Here is a 17,290-nt window from a genome sequence, read left to right on the forward strand (position 1 = left end):
GAAAACACTACCTTAGAGTAAATGTTGGTATTTGCTTAATAGCTATGAAGTCTATATATTTATTATGGTTGTTCTTCAGTCCTCTTCCACTACAGCATACTCTCTCTGGGTACTCTCAATTGTACTCAAGGCTTTAAATACCACTTGCAGTCTGATGATGTCTGTATATGTAAATTCACCAACTCTGTCTCCTGAGCTTTAGATACATATGCACACCTGCCTATCCAATTTTTCAAACTGAGTGTTGAGGACTTCAAACTCAATTATCCAAAACTGAGCTCAATAACTTCCTCTCAAACCCACTCCTCCTGCTGCTTTCTTGTTTTATTATTGGAGATCACCGATATCCACTCAGCTGCCCAACCCAGACACCTGGGAGCCATCCTTACTCTTTTTACTCACTCTCTCTTCTCATGCAACCATCAACATAACCTAACTATACTCATTCTTTTTTTTAAAAGACATTTATTCAGTGTCACGATCAGACTATTACATTTAGCAATCAACAGCCTGGGTGCAAAAAAAAAAAATTTACATTAAAACCCTTTGTTGGAATGCTTTATACTTTCCACAGAACAGAAACTGAAATAACCCATTATACAATTAGTCACAAATACAATCCCTGAGTGTTTTGCCCACACACATGAGTATTTGTCTAAAACATGTCTTCTTTGTAGCAGCTAGGCCCTGCCACCACTGTGCTTGGCTGAGTTCACAAATCTGTTGTAACCTGTAGCTTCCCTGTCACTTCTCTGGCTCTCCTCTCCTGCTAAGCTTTGTTTCCCAATTAAAATCTTCTGCCACTGCCATAGCTACTGCTGCTACTGGAACTGCCATAGCCACCTTGGTTTCCTGGTTGGGCAAAGTATTGGCCTCCACCACTGCAGTGGCTAGAGCTTCTGCCTCCAAAGTTTCCTCCCTTCATGGGTCCAAAATTTGAAGACTGATTGTTGTAACTGCCAAAATCATCGTAGCTTCCACCACCTCTAAAATTGCTTCCATCATTACCAAATCTGTTATAGCCATCCCCACTGCCACCATATCCACCACCACCATGGCTGCCACCAAAGCCACCATGATCACTGAAGTTTCCTCCACAACCAAAGTTGTCATTTCCACCGAAACCACCTCCGTGACCAACGCCAAAGTTTCCAGATCCACTTCAACCTCTGGCAGGAGGAAGCACTAGCCATCTCTTGCTTTGGGCTTTCCTAGCTTCACAGTTGTGGCCATTCACAGTGTTCTATTTCTGAATGACAGTCTTATCCACAGAGTCATGGTCATCAAAGGTTACAAAGGCAAAGCCCCTTTTCTTGCCACTGCCTCGGTCAGTCATGATTTCAATCACTGCAATTTTCCCATACTGTTCAAGATAATCTCTTAGGTGATGTTCTTCAGTGTCTTCTTTAATGCTACCAACAAATATCTTTTTAAGTGGGCACCTGGTCTTTGAGAATCTTCTCTTGAGACAGCTCTCTTTGGTTCCACAACTCTTCCATCCACCTTGCGTGGCCTTGCATTCTTGGCTGCATCCACCTCCTCCACAGTGGCATATGTGGTGAACCCAAAGCCCCTGGAGCACTTGGTGTTTGAATCTCTCATTACCACACAGTCCGTGAGTGTTCCCCATTGCTCAAAATGGCTCCTCAGGCTCTTATCGGTTGTTTCAAAGCTCAACCCTCCAAAGAAGAGCTTCCTCAGCTCTTTGGGTTCTTTAGGAGACTCTGACTTAGACATAATGGCAGGCAGAAGAGAGAATTTAACGATGCTTCTTCAGTGGCATCTATGGGCAGAAAGGCACTATCCTCATTCTTTATAGCCCTCAAGTAAGTCCACTTCACTCAAATTGCATTTAACTTAACTAAAGCCTTTATCATCTTACATAGATTGCCAAAGTAACCCATCATTCAATAGAAATATAATGTCAGTCACAACACAAACCATGTATGTAATTTGAAATTTTCTAATAGCCACATTAAAAAACATAAACATAAGAGATAAAATTAGTTTTTAAAATATATTTTATTTAACCCAATATATGCAAAATAACCCAATATATGCAATATATGCAAAACTCAACATGTGCAAACCCCAATATATGCAAAATACATTGCAACATGTAATCACTGTACAATTATGGATATATATAAATGAATGATATATTTTACATTGTTATTTTTACACTAAGTCTCTGACATCCAATGTGCATTTTCCACTTTAAATCATCTCAGTTCATACCAGCCACATTTGAAGAGCTCAGTAGCCACATGTGGCTGGTGGCTATGATATTGGACAGCATAGCTCTGACTGGTTTCCTTGCCTGCAGACTCTCCCCTTCCAATTCATTCTCCCCAGCTGCAGCCAGTGTGGCACGTTTGATTCTATCACTTCACTGTTGAAGGTCCTTGATTGATTTTGCATTGTATAAGCTTTCAAGACCCATGATAATAAGCTGTACTTACCTCTTGAGCCTCATCTCATTCAACTCCATTCTATGCTCCATACATACTGATATCTTTATGGTTGTTTCCCAAAGATATCATGCCTTCTCTCTTCTAGGCCTTTGTACATGTTGCTTTCTGCTTAGAATTATCTTCCCCAAATATTTTGCCAAATGAACTCCTATTTAGGTCTCAATTCTTCCAGGAAATCTTCCCTCAATGGAAAAGTCTGAATAAGCTGCTACTCCTATGAACTCTCATTGTATCAACTGCTTACCTAATATTAGAATTTATTACAGTGTGTCTTATTGTATTCTCTGAGGTAAACTTTGTTACAGTTTATCTCTCCTGCTAGACTGTGAGCTCCATGAAGGTAGGTAGCAAATTGTGGTTCATTTTTTTCTCATAGACCATAGATAGTCCATGGCTGGTGCAGGGACTCAAGAATGTTATTAAAAGATCAAACTTCTCCCACTCAGCCATTCTTCAGTGTCAGTTTGTCACTGCATGCTCACAAGAAGGCTTCCGCAGCTCCAGGTACTAGACTCAAGTGCAAGGCAGGAAGAAGAGGAAAGGGAGCTATGACAGCCATGTCTGTCCATTTTATGAGGAAATCAAAAGCCTCCCCAGAAACCCCCAGTACACTTCCCTTTAGAGTTCATTGGCTGCTACTGTGTCACATGGCCGCATCTGGCTTCAAGGAGGCTGAACAAGGTAAATACTGACTGCCCAGTAGAAAGTGGCATGGAGAAAGGAAATAGGAACACCTAGTGAGCCAGCTAAACATAAATGTTTGCTCTAAGTACTTCTTTTGAAGTCTTTCTCTCTCCTCAACCCCTAAGATATGGGGAGTGTTTGTGCTTTGTGTGTTTGAGATATTTGAAGTTATATGACAAGGTTGTAGGTGTATGTTTGAGATATTTGAAGTTACGTTACAAGGCTGTAGGTCTATTCTAAAGCCAGAGCTCAACAATGTAGGGGAAAAGGAAATGCATTTCTTTCCTTTTTACTAAGATTGCAAAGTGAATGAAGTGGGAAGAATACACTCCAAATTTTACTTAACAAAATGATAGTGAAGCAATAATTTAGTTTTCTTGGATGGACCTCCAATCAGCATGAAGTCAATGACTCAATGGGGTAGAGATGAACACTTGAGTCACAGTGCATTAAGTCCTGGCAATTAATGCATAAACAGAGTCACTCACTCTTTGATAAAGCACAATAGGAATCATTTCTTTGAAGGAGTAAAGTGTCAGCTTATATATGAAACTTTCCTACTAGTATAGTGACAGCTGATTCTGCTGGCTAGGTGATCCTAAATTGCTGAGCCTTGTTTCTATAACCAGAGATAGGATCAGAAATGAAGATGAATAAAAATTGATCTAGAATGTAAAATAGTTGATCCAGCCAGAGCAGACTGCTTCTCGGTGGCAGGAGTGCTGTTCTGGCCATGGTTCTGCTTTATAAGGCAGCCTCTCTGGCAGCAAGCATCAAGTAAGAATATGATGCAAAAGTATCTATTGATCCTGCCAGCATCTATTGAACTAACATGATTCATTCTTCAACACTCACTTCCTGATAAATAGAAACAAAGTCAGAATGATCGAGTGCCTTGAAAGGGTCAGTGTTTCTGGCTCTGGAAATACACTCTGCTTTGTTTCCCCATTTATTTCTCATTAGTGGATTTGCTTCAGATGTTATCTAGCAGCAGGGAGACCATTACTGCATGGACATGTCCTGTTACAGTGACATTCATTCAATTTCCTAAAGTGAAGCATGGGCCGTGGACTGTCTGGATGTCTCTAAAAATATAAGAGAAGCAGCTTATGTTTAAATGGTGATTGGACACGTAAAAATTTGGAAAGCTTGAACTTATGCATATTTAATGACAGTGATAGCTAATTTTTCATTCTTTGAGTTAAAAGGCTTGGAAGTATCAAAGACAATTAGAATTCCTCGAAAATTTCCAGACATTATTTATACTATTATATGTTATTCAATATTGCTTCCTACCAAACTCTTTCATCAGAACTGCTATGGAGTTGCAAAACTGATGTTGGACCTCAACTTTCTGCCTCTCTACAGGCCCAGGAGAGAGTACTAGTAAGTGGCAAATAGGGAAAGCCCATCCAGTAGGAGGGGGAAAAAAAGAGGAGAAAAAGAAAGTGTCTAAATGATCCCCAAACTCTGTAGTCTATCACTGAATTATCTAGGGTTGACTATTTCCCTTAATTAGCATTTGTAATTGTAAACAGATCTGCTTATTTGAATCTTTCTTTCTTGAGCCAGCATCATGTATAACGTGGCATTCTCCAGTTATGCAAACAAAGGCACTGATTTTTCATTGATATGGAAATTGCTTACAGTGAGCTTTTATGAAGAGCAATTATTGCATTGGAAAAAGATCTAAAGAGTAGTTATTAATCTTTATAAATTTTGATTTGGATGTAAATGCATCTCATCTCTAGGGTTCTATAGTGGAGAATGAATTTACGTGTTTGCCATATTTATGTCATTTTTCCAGATATCAGATTCCTGGTGCATTTGTAGTTTTTGCCTAAACAAATGTTAACTTCAGGCTTGGTTTAGTTTACTTCCTTCTCAATATATTGCAGCTTTTATTCTTCCCTGAGTATACTCGAACACATTATCAGAATTATTGCTTCCATGATTATACTTCGCCTTCCTCAACGTCAGAGAATCTGTCTTCATGATCTTTGTAAGTCTGTAACACAGCACAATGCCTGGCTCAGACGAGGCATTCAAATAAAAGTTGAAGGAAATGAATTTAGCCCAAATAAGTGATTTGAGACAAATAAAATAATCTGTTTGTCTGCCTTGCCTTATTCTGCAAAAGAGGCAAGTATTTTGATTTATACCACAGGTATATTTTGAGAATCAATATACAGTGGTGGGAGAGTAATTGTTCAGAGGGTGATTGTTGCACAAAATTCAAGAAAAAAATTACCCTGTGGTTCTCTGCTGTTATGAGTCTACATAAAATCCTACTCTCCTTGATTTGCTAATATTGCAAGTACCTGAGCAATTTGCTGTTCCCACCCATTCCCAATCTAAATAGTACTAATGCTTTGCAGGTTTCTCATTTCCATTGAATAGCTGCTCTTCAGATTTAGTATAATCTCAAAATTTAATTAGCAATCAGAGCAAGGTCAATTGGTGTCTCACTGCATGGACTGAGAGAAAGAGTGAAGATGATTACATTTTCGCCTGATGCCCATTGCTCATTTGAAAGAACTCAAGTTCTTAACAACTGAAGCCAGCAGTGGTGTGAAGCCAGATGTCTTTACCCATCTGCTGTTCCTGAGAGCTGAAGCTACTTCATCAACTTTGATTAATATGCTCTCGCAGGTGCAGGTCTTTAGAAATCAGTTTAAATTATTAAACCCCTTCCTTACACAGAGGCTTCTAGAATCCACCCCAACTTTATATCTTGCCCATGGCCAGGGATCATGAGGGGACTGGACCATGCTCTTGTGACTCTTTTCACTGCCACCAGGATTTGAAGTCTTTATTTAGAGAGTCTCAGTCTGCCTTTAATATGTTTTTACCCTCTGACCCAATAATTCTTTTTTTTTTTTGAGACAGAGTCTTGCTCTGTTGCTCAGGCTGGAGTGCAGTGGCATGATCTCAGCTCACTGAAACCTCCACCTCCCAGGTTCAAGCGATTCTCCTGCCTCAGCCTCCTGAGTAGCTGGAACTGCAAGTGCCCACCAACGCACCTGGGTAATTTTTGTATTTTTAGTAGAGATGGGGTTTCACCATGTTGGCCAGGCTGGTCTTGAAGTCTTGACCTCAAGTGACCCACCCGCCTCGGTCTCCCAAAGTGCTAGGATTACAGGCGTAAGCCACCGCACGCGGTCTGACCCAATAATTCTATTTCTGGGAATTTAATTCAATAAAATTGTCAGAGAGCTATTCAGAAATTCACATATACAACATTTGCAATAACATGGTTATAATATCAAAAACCTGCAAACAGTCAAATTACTTAAGTAGGAGATTACATAATGATACAGCCACACTGTACTATGCAGCTACTAAAAATCATTTAGCAAGATTGGAAAATGCTATATACTATAAGGTGAAAAGAGTAGAATGCAACTATAGGTATATAGTGTAATTTTGTAAAACAAACTATACATATATATGCATATAATTTTAGAAAATATATTTGTATTAGTAGGGTTATAGATATTTGCAAATATTTTTCCTATTTAAGTCAGTATTTATTGTCCAGGTTTTCCATAATTTTATCAAAAAGTTAATTTTCAATAATAAATTAGCTCAGCTTTTTTCTTTTTTTTTAAAGTGATAATGAAAAGGCAGTGGTTCACATACAGAAAAGTGTGGGAACATTCTTATGAAGCAACAGATTTAAAGGTGAGAAGCAGAGACAACAAGATCAGCAGGGATCAAGGTGCCAGTGTGGGAGAGGGAGCACTTACAGATTTGGGTCATCCTGACCTGGGGATCTCTAAGAAAAAGGTGAAAATTCCTTGCTAAGTTCAATAAATACAGAGCTCAATACTGATTTCAGATGATAAAGTATTAACACATTGTTGATGATAAGGAATCAGCTACATTGGCTCTGTTCACTGCAGCAGCATGGCCAGGAAGAGTGATGCTTGGGTCAGGAGGTAGAGCTGCCTCTCTAACTAAGGTAGAGTCTAGAAGCAGAGATGGAAGAGCAGAGCCTGTTGTAGGTTGTGAGGGAGCGGAAGCGAACCCAGCAGGCAGAGCAAGCATAAAGTTTATTGCCAGGAACACAGCAATGGAAAATGCAAGGTTGAGTAATATTCAGAGATCCAAATCCAGCAGTCAGAGGGAGCCTTTAAAAGTTAAGTCTAATTTGTCATTCCTCTGCTCAAAATCCTCCGGTAACAACTCATTTCACCCAGAGTAAAAGCCATAGTCATAAAATCTAAATCTAAAAAATGTGCCCTTGGAAATCAGCTTGAGGTATCATGTTGTTCTCGGACTGCACAAGGATGGCAGAATCTCCCCAGTAGCTGTCAGCCACACTGGCCTTTGCTTTTTTTTTTTTTTTTTTCCAGTTCCCTAGGACCTCTAAAGAGCCGTAACAACTAAACCTGCAAGCTTGGAACCTATAGCAGATTTCATCCACAAGGGGTCCCAGGAGAGGAAGCCTTGATACATAGATGCAAGTTGGAATCTAGGTCTGAGGGACTGTGGGGAGTGCAGTGAAACTGACGATTTGGGTCTGGAACATAAAGTGTCATTGTGCTCTTGGGGCAACTGCAGTTGTGCAGGGATCAAATCCTCTGCTTCAAACAAACAAACAAACAAACAAACCACCAATGTGCTCAACTGCTTTAAGCAGGTTTAAGTAATAAGACTATATATGAGGCTCACCTGCCTGCATTTATCAGTGACCCCAAGATCTAAAATGATGCCACAGTCATCATGGAAACGTAGCGTGGGGAGAGAGAGAAATGTGGAAGAGAGAGAAATGTGGAAGAGAAGAAAGGGGAAGGTAGTCCCTGGAAAGCCTGGGGAACTGGTCAAGATGGTGTATGGCTGTACCCTGACCCGTTACATCAAAGCAGAATCAAAAGTGCTGCTGTGAGTTTCCAGAAAAGGAGCAAAACCCATAGGATGCACACATTCCAACTGTGCACCATGGAGCCTTTGGTCTAAATCTAACCCAGCTTTTCTGAGGTCAAAGGCTGAGTCAGTGAGAGAGCTGAGAATAGAACCCCTGAGCACCTGACGCCCGCCTGTGACCTATCTGTTAAACCATACAGAGCAAGGTGTGTGCACATAAAGCATTTTTTATTTTAGTGGTGGGAAGCAGGGCTTACCAAGTTTAGAAACTTCTTTGAAACCAGAGGTTCAGTCTTTGCAACCTGCACACTGACAATTACATAAAACATATATTTCTTTTTCTTCCTAGTGAAAGGGACTTTTTCAAATAATAAATTAGAGGATTCAAAGATGTTTTCCTAGACATGAATTGTTGTTTAAAAGCAGCACTTTTTTCTTATTTAAATGTAGATGAATCTGAATGGGCTAGATTTAAACTGTGACATGCATTTCTAAATCACATTCTCCTCTACCTGTCTGTGCTAACACAGAGAAACACAGCAGTGAAAGTCTGTGTTCAAACCTCATCATAAACACAAGCCAAGGAGTTCCACACAAGGAACAACTTCTTGATTCCACCTGCCTGTTTTTGCTAGACCTTGACTTTGAGAAGAAAAAAAAGCTTGCAGTATAGTTTTGGGGCTGCTCCAACCCACATGGGTTTCCCAGGTAGGCTAATAATTTTGTGCACCCACAAACCGTTACTAAATAAATACTTTTTAGGCTAAGTGTGGCAAGGAGTAAGAGGACTTTTGTGACAGCAGTTGGCGTGTCCTATCCTATGCTATCTAAAATGGTAGCCATTAGACACACTTGGCTCTTTAACTACAAATTGATTAAAACAAAATTCAATTTAAAAATTGGTTATTTACCAGCTACTCATACCAGCTACTTTTCAAGTGCTAAATAGCTACCTGTGGGTAGTGGCTATTGTATTACACAGCACTGATATGCAGAAAGCTCTACTGGACAGTACTGTTATGTCCCAAGTAATTCAGGTTCCAAATATATGTGCCCCTTGCTGTGCTCATCTACTGACAAGGCAGTTTAATGGTAATCTGTTATATTCTACCATTCAATCATTCAGCATGTATTGATTGAACACCTACTACACTTCCTGGCTTTGTTTGCCTATGGGCCAAGTGGTACCTGTGGCTTCAGATTTCAAAGAAGGCCCCGGGGCAGAAAATGAAAAGACCCATGGTAATGTTTGATGTGAGACTGTCTGTGTAGAAAAAACTCACTGTTTTTTTTATTTGCACTCTCAATACTTCCCTTCTGATACTGTGTGTGTGTGTGTGTGTGTGCACCTGTGTGTAAAGTTTCCCACACCAAGTAATTCTCCAATTCTCCGCAGACACCAACCAGGTATCCTAGAATTCAATTCAATTCGGACACTAATCAGAGTTAGCATCAGATTTCACAGGTAAGGATTTAATCCCACAAGATTGCTCCCAATTCAGATGCCAATCCCAAGTCCAGGTTGTCACTCATGGTTCTGACCAGCCAACTATAAATCAGGCTCTCCACAACCCCTCCCTAGGTGAATCGTTTGCTAGACTAGCGCACAAAACACAGGAAAAAAGTTTACTTACTAGATTACTGGTTGATTATAGAAGACACAACTCAGGAACAATCAGATGGAAGGGATGCATAGGGCAAGGGATGGAGAAGGAGTACAGAGCTTCTATGCCCGCTGAGGGCACACCACCCTCCCAGGACCTCCACATGGTCACCTACCCTGAAGCTCCCCAAATCCTGTAGTTTAGAGATTTTTATGCAGGCTTTAATATGTAGGGATGATTGGTTATTAACTCAGTTTCTAGCCCCTGTTTCCTGCCCAGAGGATGGGGGCTGGGGTTGAAAGATTCAAGCTTCTAATTCTGGTTTGGTCTTTCTGATGACCAGCCTCCACCCAGGAGCCCACCAACGTTTGCCTCATTAGAACAAAACACATTCCCATCACCCAGAAAATTCCAAGGTATTAAGAGCTCTGTGTTAGAAAGCAGGGTCAAGGACCAAATATTAGAGAAAAGATATTCATTTAGCAAAACTATTGTTCACGAAATTACTTTCAGGAGCTCTGTGATAGGAACCAGAGGCAGAGATCAAATGTGTATTTTTTTATTATGTTGTACTGTCCACTGCCACTGGAGATGAGAAATGGGCTTAGGGTAAATGACCCAGGGCACCAAAATTGTGCACTTTGTAACTGTAACTATTTTTGCCTTCATTTAAAAAATCACTGCTATTACAATTTAAAGTATTTTTAGTATCCAGTAGTAATACCATGTGAGCATTTTTTGTTTGAAGGTGGTCCAAATGATGCTGCTGAGAAAATGGTCCTGAAAATCAGTATCTTTGGAATAGAAGCTAGACATGCTAAAATAAGACCAAACACCCTGACACACTGGGCTGTACATTTTGAAGAAAGTATGCTATGAAATATTAGAAATAATCTTGAAAAAAACATAAAACAACTATTAAAGTGAAAATAGACAAAAATTATAGTAGATGCATGTGCTATGAGAATCCATCCTTCCCTAGTTTCCATTTAGGCCTGTGGGAAAATTAGGCTGGAATTATGCGACGCTTAAGGAACACAACCCTCACATGATCTATCCCTGAATAACTTTCTTCATCAAGGTACTTTTCCAGCGAAAACTCTGTATAGATTGGCAGCCAAGGAAAGTGCTCAGCGAATCCATCCTGTTGTTTAGCTTCAGTCTGGCACATAAGAGTAAAAAATATTGTGGTTACACACACAACATCCATTTTACCCTCTTACTTTGGATAGAAACCATGTGGCTGTTCTCCCCTAACTCTAGAGGTGGGTTCTCACTAGTCTAGGCCTGGCTGTTATTGGTTTAGATGGGCCCATTTCCCAGGTCTAAAATTACTGTGACTTCCTTAGCCATACTAATTTTTTTCAGAGGCGAGAAAGTCCAGTCAGTGGGAAGCTTAAGAATTTGGTTTTATGGTTGGAAGGAAAGGAACCCCTTCTTGTCCCCAGTGCAAATGAGAAAGCATTTAGCCCTACGAGCTGCGGGTAGCCACCTTGCTACCATATGGAAAACCAGCCTAAATAAAAAGTCAGTGCAAGAAGGAGAGTACAACCAAGGGAACTGAATGTTTTAAAAAAAAGGAGCAATGACCCTGATGATAATATTATAAACCTTTGGCCCAGACTAACCCTAAAGTTTACTCTCTAGTCTTTCTAGTTATGTGATTCAGTAAACTCCCTTTTTCTCTGAGCCAGGTTTTTTTGTTTTTTTTTTTCCCCAAGCTGGAGCTTTGCTTTTGTTGTCCAGGCTGGAGTGCAGTGGCACAATCTCGGCTCACTGCAACCTCCGCCTCCTGGGTTTAAACAATTCTCCTGCCGCAGCCTCCTGAGTAGCTGGGATTACAGGTGCCCACCACCACGCCTGGCTAATTTTTGTTGTTGTTGTTGTTGTTGTTGTTGTTGTTTAGTAGAAAGGGGTTTCACCATGTTGGCCAGGCTGGTCTCGAACTGCTGACCTCAAGTGATCCACCCACCTCGGCCTCCCAAAGTGCTGGGATTATAGGCATGAGCCACCGGCCTGGCCCTCTGAGCCAGTTTTTGTTGTGTTGATGCTGCAGAAAGCTTCCTAACTGATAACAGACACTTAGAAATAAATATTCCTTTCCCTTCCCATCCATCAGTAGTGCCATTAAAACGATCAAGACTTAAAACAGAAAGTCAAATATAAAGACAATAGAAGACTATGTTTTTTTCGTGACCTAAATCAAATGCCATTTTTTTCCCACTCAAACGGTTTTTTAGCATAACCTTATTATTTTATTGTTAGTCCCTAATCTCTGGCAATTCACTTCTAAATTGATTTATATTGCTTATAAAGTGAAACATCATCTACTACTCAGTTTAATTACTAAATTCTGATTGCTTACATAAATAAACAGCTCTCTGCATGTGACAGTCTGGACATTGCTGATCTCAGATTGGTTGAATTCACTTGTGGTCCCAATGGTGGTCAATGATGTGTCTGTGAAGTTCTGATTGTAATAACGCTCTGGTGCAACAAAGTAATGTTTCATCGTTTCATATTTTACAAAGTATGTTATTACTTCCATTTATTCTAGATATGTATCTAACAATGTCTAGTTCAACAGATTCTGCAAGTTATCTCCCAATAGAAATGGTCGAAAATATGAAAACATTACACAAAGGCATTTGTGTAATTGAAATGTATATCAGTTTGGACTCTTTCTATTGCCAGTGATGGAAGACCCAACTTAAATTGGTTTCATTAAAGAAGGGGAATTCATTGACCCACGAACTGAAAAATCCAGGGACTTCATTTAAGGCAGGATTTGAGGCTCAAACAATGCTATCAGAACTCACCTTCTGTTTGTCTTCATCTCTGAGCTCTATTCTAATGCATTGGCTCCATTCATAGCTCCAGGTTACCCTATGTCTCTAAGTCCAACAGAAGGGACGGTACTCTTCCTTGAAAAACTCAAAGAGAGGTCCTAGATCTTAGGATTATTGGTACTGATTGGCCTAACTAATTATTGTGATCAAGGGATGGAACACATAGATTGGCTTAGACTAGGTCCTATCCTCAACCCCTGTATTCAGCAGCAGACATAGTTCACTGGGACCACAGCCAAACCTACTGAAGGTAAGAGAAATCCTAAATATGAATATATTGTACAGTTGACCCTTGAACAATGAAGGGTTAGGGGAGCTGACTCCATGCACAGTCAAAAATCCACATATAATTTTTGACTCCACCAAAACCTAACTACTAATAGCCTACTACTGACCTGAAGCCTTACCAATAACATAAACCGTCATTTAGAACATATTTTGTATGTTATAGGCATTATATACTGTATTTTAACAATAAAGTAAGCTAGAGAAAAGAAAATCATAAGGAAGAGAAAATATATTTACTATTTGTTTAGTGAAAGTGGATCATCATAAAGTCTTCATCCCCATCGTCTTCATGTTGAGTAGGCTGAGAAGAAGAATGAAGAGGAGGGGTTGGTCTTGCTGTCTCAGGGGTAGCAGCAGAGGCAGGAGAAAATCTGCCTATAAGTGGATGCACACAGTTCAAACCTGTGTTGTTCAAGGGTCAACTGTACATTCTTATCTAAAACAATGGATGTGTGGGTGGTGGGAGGTGAAATGGCAATGAACCATCAGAAAGTGAGGCCATATATCATTCTTGCCTTTGGTACCAGGAATCTGTGGTGGTCTGGCTGAGGCCTTTCCCACTTACTCTGACTTTTCACGTTCGGGTTCACATGCAGTCGCCAAATTTGACTTTTAGTGGGCTTCTTTGCCTTTCTTTCTCACCCTATTCAGGTCCCATCTAAGCATTAATTTCTCTGTGAGCTCAATTCTTGTCTTGCCAGTCAAAGTTAATATACAAGGCATTGTTAAAACCACATGAGCAGCGGCTCATGTCTGTAATCCCATCACTTTGGGAGGCCGAGGTGTGGGGTGGATCACTTGAGTTCAGGAGTTCAAGACCAACCTGGCCAACGTGGTGAAACCCCATCTCTATTAAAAATAACAAAGTTAGCCAGGTGTGGTGGTGCACACCAGTAGTCCCAGCTACTCGGGAGGCTGAGGCAGGAGAATTGCTTGAACCTGGGAGGTGGAGGTTGCAGTGAGCTGAGATCTCACTTCTGTACTCCAGCCTGGGCAACAGAGTGAGACTCTGTCTCAAAACACAAACAACAACAACAACAACAGCAACAACAAACCCACTGGCTGGGCCAGGTGCAGTGGCTGATGCCTGCAATTCCAGAACTTTGGGAGACTGAGGCAGGAAGATTGCTTGAGCCCAGGAGTTCAAGACCATCCTGAGCAACACAGTAAGACCCCATCTCTACAAAAAAATTAAAATATTGCCAGGTGGTGTGGCTCATGCCTCTAATCCCAGCACTTTGGGAGGCTGAGGTGGGCAGATCACTTGAGGTCAGGAGTTTGAGACCAGCTTGGCCAACTTAGAGAAATCCCATCTCTCCTAAAATCCTATTTCCCATTTTTTCCCTCCTAATTCATTCTCATTAGCTTCACAATATGATTTATGAACACAAACAATGGCCAGGAAAAGAAGGAATATTCTGGGTGATAGGTTCCGAGGTAGCAGGTTAACTAATTTTGATGGATAGAAAATAACTAACTTAGCTGACTAATTTTGATAAATAGAAAATAAGTAATCTAGAAGAGCAGGGAGAATATATTGCGGGCACACAATATGAAGCACAGACTTTGTGTTTTTTCTAGGAATAGTTGAATTAGTTCTGATCTATTTGGAGGTATTTGGGTACTTCTAGATGATCTGTCTTGGGACCAGTGTCCTGAAGAGGGATAGGTTTCATTTTTAAAGAGGGTAGCGGAAATACAAGGATATTTTTGGAAAGTTAAAATTGTCCACTAAGAAATTTGCTGAGCTTCTAATTTGTCTGTTAATCAACAATCTAAAAATAAGGGCTGCTTTAAATAAAAGACCAAAATAAATAACTCATGGAAAAGTCCCGTATCTGTTCCTGTCCAGCAGTCCAATTATATCATGTAATCACTTATTCCCCTTTCAAGCTAACATGATTGCACTTGTTCTTTTCACTTAATAAATATGGACTCCCCTTTTTAAGTTCTTTGAAGAAATATACATCTCCCACTTTGCCTATTAAGAAAGCACATTTTAACTTTTTTTTTTCTTATGCCAAGGGAGATGCTACATAGGGTGAATTCAAGGAGTCCCAAAGAAGAATCTGAAATAATGTGAGGCAACTGGGAGGTGTTGGGAAAAAGTATTAAACATGGATTTAAAAAGCTGGAGTTTAAATATAGTACAGCCATTACTGTGTTACCTTGGCCAATTTACCTAACCTCTGTGAGCATCATTTTCTGAAGAAAACAGAGAACAAGAGGGTCAAAAGTAACATAGTAATGAGACCCTATGTAAAGCTGGAAGGAGTCTTAGATGGATGTCAAGTCTACTCTCTAATACTTAAAGCACTGGGGGTAGATGGATTTTCATTTAAAATTATAACAGGAATACCTTTGATTTATGTAAATTTTACTCTTAAGATTTTCTCTAAAAAAGAAATAATTTATTCTAACAGATTCAATATGACTAAAATAAATGACATGTCTTTATATCTGCCAGTGTTTTATTATCATAATGTTACAATGGTAAGCATTAAGTTCTGAGAATTGGATGTAAGCCATGTACTGCTAAGATCACTGGTTCTCATAGGTACAAATCTAAGTCTATTTTGGATCATACCCAGGAATTGATGAACCTTCCACCAGCCTTAACGTGAAGATAGAGAAAGGAATGCGACGGGCTTGGGAGGAGAAAGTGTTCAAAGTGCTAACTTGAGATGTTTCGCATTCCAGGTCCCAAACTCAACATTTTAAAATTAGCCTCTCTATTTTAAAGAAGAGCAGGGTTTTTCTGACTCCATTCTATGGCCCTTGCTCTCTCCCATTTCTTCAGATTTCATATCATTCATTGGGGTTTACATGAAAAAAGAGAATATTTGATAAACATTAATTCCCCCAAAGATAGTATTTTTTTGCCCACCTGAATTTAAGCCAAGCCAATCTAAACTTCAAACCCGAACCAAACAAAAAGGAGAAAAACAAAAGGAAACCTCAAAAACGTTTCTTTCAAGCTAGCTTTCACCTGTAATCCCAGCACTTTGGGAGGCCGAGGCAGGCGGATCACAAGGTCAGGAGATCGAGACGATCCTGGCTAACATGGTGAAACCCCGTCTCTACTAAAAATACAAAAAATTAGCTGTGCGTGGTGGCGGGCGCCTGTAGTCCCAGGTACTCGGGAGGCTGAGGCAGGAGAATGGCGTGAACCTGGGAGGCGGAGCTTGCAGTGAGCCGAGATCACGCCACTGCACTCCAGCCTGGGTGACAGAGTGAGACACTGTCTCAAAAAAAAAAAAAAAAAAATTAAGTTCTCCAATTCCACGAAACCGTTCCAGGTACCCATTACAACTGCTGCCTTTATTGCATCAGGAATTTGCATCAACATTGCTTTAGGGCATGTGTGGTCATTTTTCACTCTGTTGTTGTTGTTTACCCAGTATATGGGGATTGTAATGTTTATCTCACTCCTTGGATGATTTCTGAAGACACAGGGTTTTGCTATGTTGCCCAGGCTGGCTTTGAACTCCTGGGATCAAGTGACCCTCCTGCCTCAGCCTCTGAAGTAGTTGGGACTACAGGCCCACGCCACCATGCCGAGCTGGACATGTGAATTTGAAGTGAATGATTAAACATGCAGCTAGTTGAAAACATGGCGGACCAGTAACAGAAAAGCTACAATGTGTTTTTGAAACTGTAAAGTGAATGGTTTCTTGGGAAAAATTGTGGATTTGTATATCTGTTGTTGAAATCAGAATAAACTATATTTCACTTGCATATTCTTAAATGAATTATTAAATTTTTCAGAAGTCAGTATTATATAGAAATACCATTTTGCAGTGTTTAATCTGTTTGAATCTTTGGAGAAGGTGGTTTCATTATAGGTGCATAATGCAGTCTCAATATTTTAAACAAATTGTTCACTCTTCCATTTAAGGTATAACAGTTTCTTGTATAAAATGGCTGGATGTGTATAAAGGAATTATGTTGTCTTGCGCCTTTAACCCAACTTCAGTAATTACTATAATCTCATGTTTATAACAGTTTTGTTGGGTGAGAGGATCAAATGAAAGTATTTTATGTTTTCTCATCACTTTAGATTTTATCATTGTGTAAATTATCGGGTTTTCAGCATTTCCTAACATGAATTTTTAATCATTTTTAAGTACACATAATTTCTTCTGTACCATTTAAATAAAATATTATTATAACTTTAAAAAAAGTAAGTTCTGATTTTGTTGGAAACCTTTCCATGCCACTTATCAATATAATCCTAGCTTCTCCCCATGATCCAAATTAAAACAATAATTTTTAAGCCTTTTGGAGTTGTAACAAGTAATAATTATTAGTTCTGCAGTCCTTCCTTTCTCCTTGTTTCCTTCCTTAATCATATCTGTTTTTCATCACACCTCACACACATAATATTATATAACTTATTTTATTTTTAAAGTTAAATGTATGTTATACCAGCTTTATTGAGATGTAATTCACATGTCATACAATTCACTCTTTTAAAGTACACAATTCAGTGGTTTTTAATAGAGTCACAGTTGTTCAGTCA

General features: G+C 39.7%; 1 pseudogene; it reads right to left on the reverse strand.

Annotated features, from left to right (window-relative positions):
- Nucleotides 1-605: 605 nt before the first annotated feature.
- LOC100459493 (heterogeneous nuclear ribonucleoprotein A1-like) lies at nt 606-1,737 on the reverse strand (annotated as a pseudogene).
- Nucleotides 1,738-17,290: the final 15,553 nt, after the last annotated feature.

Source organism: Pongo abelii, chromosome 3 (assembly GCF_028885655.2).
Source record: "Pongo abelii isolate AG06213 chromosome 3, NHGRI_mPonAbe1-v2.0_pri, whole genome shotgun sequence".
Lineage (NCBI taxonomy): Eukaryota > Metazoa > Chordata > Mammalia > Primates > Hominidae > Pongo > Pongo abelii.